Here is a 3,278-nt window from a genome sequence, read left to right as displayed (position 1 = left end):
TTCATGTTTCAATATGTGTACTTGGTGAATTTGAGTCAATTAGGATTGAGTTTGGTATGAAATGAGACAATTAGTCTCTTTAAGGAAGAATTAGTTTGGAAAAGTTAACCGGACGTTGACTTGTGAGTTAGAGGGCTCGGAATTGAATTCTGATAATTCGGTTAGTTTCGGGGGATGATTTAAGGCCTAGGAGCGCATCGGAATTAATTTTGGAGGCCCGGTGAAGAAATTAGCTCATTTTGGCGAAGTTAGTAGTTTGACGATTTCCAGTTGATAGGTGAAATTTTGATCCGACGGTAGGAATGGAGATCCGAGAATTTCTGTAGCTTCGTTATGCCATTTTGGCTATGTGTGCAAAATTTCAAGTCATTCGGACATATTTTGGTTGAGTTTTGATCGAAAGCACGTTTTGGAAGTTTTAAAGGAACTTAGACTTGAATTCGGTGTAATTCGATAATTTTGGTAATAGTCGAGGTGTTTTGATAATTGGACCAAGTTTGAATAATATTATAAGATGTATTAGTATTTTTGGTTGAGGTCCCGAGGACCTCGGGATGATTTCGGATGGCTAACGGGAACTTTTGAAGTTGGAAATTTCATAATAGACGAAAGTTGTAAATGAGTGCGCATAAGGCCTCACTTTGAACGATAATATCTCTCGTTATATAAGGGGTTGTGTGAGCTACAACCTATTAAATTAAAGCTCTTTAAGTCTAGTTTCCAACGCAACAAACCGTTCATCATTTGGAAGTGTATACAGGAAGTTATGACCATTTCATGAGTCAGGTGTCAGAGCGCGCGAAATATCGCGCGAAGTATCGCGCGAAGTCGCGCATTTCGCGCGTCTGAGGCAGAATGCTCAGCAAAACGCGCGAACAAACGCGCGAACTACGCGACTGAAGGTTTTTAAGTACTCTAAAGACCGGAAATGAGAGGAATTGAGTCATTCTCAAGCCTAGGGCTTCCCCAACACCCCCAATTCGACCAAGGCACCCAATTCCACTCCTAAGGTAAGATTTTTGGAGTATTTTGAGTTGATTACTACTCCCAAACACTTATATTAACATGGATTGATCTTAAAAATCCTTAGATTTTCAAGAAATTCCTTCAAGAACTCAAAGAAGGGTTTTGCAAGATTTCTTCCAAAAGGTAAATCCTACACCTTAGACTCACATATATGGATATATTATGGAAATATGAGTATGAGTCAAGTATTACAACTTATTGTATGGTGGTTGGAAGCCATAAATTCCCTATTTAAATACATGAACATGGTAGGGATTTAGAGGTGTTTATTTGATGGAATTTTTGTTGGTTTGGGTGTGAATGGTTGATCACACATGTGATGTTAGGAGTATAAATTGTTAAAGAATAATAGTGTGATGAATTGTTGGTTAATGGTGATAGTTGGAGGAACCAATGCTATAGTTAAGAGGTGTAAATATTTATACCTACAAGATGTTTGATAATATGCCTAAATGGCATAATTTATGGGATCTAGTACTAATATTGGCCATATTGAGTGTTATATTGTAGATTGAAGTTACATAACTGTATGGGATCATTATAGTATCATTAAGGGGCGAATTTCAGATATGTATGGTTAAAACCCCGTCTTTTAGAAATCGAACTTCATCGAGGTTTGTGTGATTTTTGGCAGATTCGTCACACGAGGAGGCCAATTAGAGAGGCAAGGGCATAGCGAGCTAGAGGTGAGTAATAGATGTAAATGCTGTTCTGAGGGTTTGAAACCCCGGACTTTCACATCGTAACGCTATATTGAGGCGTGACACGCACTCCATGGCGAGTACGGGGTCGGATACTACTGGGGATTGTGACTTGGTCCACCCTGTGTGATGTTTATACTATACTGGTGATTGATACACATACTTCATTGATATTACTAGGCTTGATGCCATGTTTGGGGCCTTGTGCCAATTTGTAAAATCCTTCAAGGATTGATATTACTGCTTAGCATGATTTACATATCATTTAATTTCAGTCCAAGGGTTTAAATGCGGTTTTGCAAACTGAGCTATAATTCTAAGTGTTGAAAACTTAAATGATATTTTTAAATGTATTCCGGGCTGGGAACTTCTGTTTTGTAAATGCCTACGGGGCTTATTATATTATTTTCTGGACTGATTATAAAGTGACTTGAAACAGTGGTAACAATGACACTGTGTGATATACTTGAAACAATGGTAACAATGACACTGTGTGATATACTTGAAATAGTGGTAAAAATGACACTGGATGATATACTTGAACGGTGGTAACAATGGCACTGTATGATATAAATTGGTCAGGTAACAATGGCTGACCGGTCAGGTAACAATGACTGACCAATATATTGCACTTGGGCTGTATGAGCCCCTCCGGAGTCTGTACACACCCCCAGTGAGCATCGTCGACGATAAATAAATATGGATGGCTCGGGTTTCACGCCGCAGTTGCTACTGGAATGTACCATCATATGCATTGCATTGCATTCATGTATTTGTCTTTATACTGTTGTTTAGCTGTTCAGTTCCATATGTTGCTGTATATTTAGATTTTAGATTACTTTGTGTATTTACTGGATTTTCTTATCTTCGGACTGTAGTTACTTTTATTACTCACTGGGTCGGAGTACTCACATTACTCCCTGCACCATGTGTGCAGATACAGGCAGAGCTGAGTTCGCTCCTGAGCGCTGATTCTTTCCAGACCAGGTGGTGACTAGGAGTAACGAGGTAGTTGTTGACGTCCGCAACCCCGTTTTCTCCCTTATCTTTGTTATTTATGATAATTCCAGATTTTGTAAACTATTAGTAAATTCTGTAGTAGCTCATGACTCGTGACACCCCGATTTCGGGCTGAGTTGGGATGATTTTCCTTGTTCTATCACGTCTATTTCGCATTTAAGATTTTATTGCCCATGATTTAGACTTATTCCTGCTAAGTAATTATAAAAGAGATGTACTGTTTTGTTGATTGGCTGGCCTTGTCCTCACGAGAGACGCCATCACGACCGGGTTGGGATTTTGGGTCGTGACAATATGTGAATTATGTGAAACATTTGATGAATTTTGGTATTAATATGCATAATGTTGACTTCGGTCAACATTTTGGGTAAACAGACCCGGACCTGTGATTCGAAAGTCCCAGAGGGTCCGTAAAAAAATATGGGACTTGGGCGTGTGCCCGGAATCAAATTCTGAGGTCCCAAGCCCGAGAAATGAATTTTTGAAAGAAATTATTTTTCTGAAATTTGATATGAAAATTAGAAATGAAAA

At 38.9% G+C, this 3,278-nt stretch overlaps 1 long non-coding RNA gene across 1 annotated transcript; it reads left to right on the top strand.

Moving 5' to 3' along the window:
- Positions 1-947: 947 nt before the first annotated feature.
- On the top strand, positions 948-2,917 carry LOC142174909 (uncharacterized). The gene is made up of 3 exons (XR_012703993.1): positions 948-1,010; positions 1,091-1,149; positions 1,661-2,917. It is a non-coding gene; the product is annotated as an uncharacterized LOC142174909 (long non-coding RNA).
- The last annotated feature ends 361 nt before the right edge of the window (positions 2,918-3,278 follow it).

Source organism: Nicotiana tabacum, chromosome 20 (assembly GCF_000715075.1).
Source record: "Nicotiana tabacum cultivar K326 chromosome 20, ASM71507v2, whole genome shotgun sequence".
Taxonomy (NCBI): Eukaryota; Viridiplantae; Streptophyta; class Magnoliopsida; order Solanales; family Solanaceae; genus Nicotiana; species Nicotiana tabacum.
This window is presented reverse-complemented; position numbering and strand designations above follow the sequence as displayed.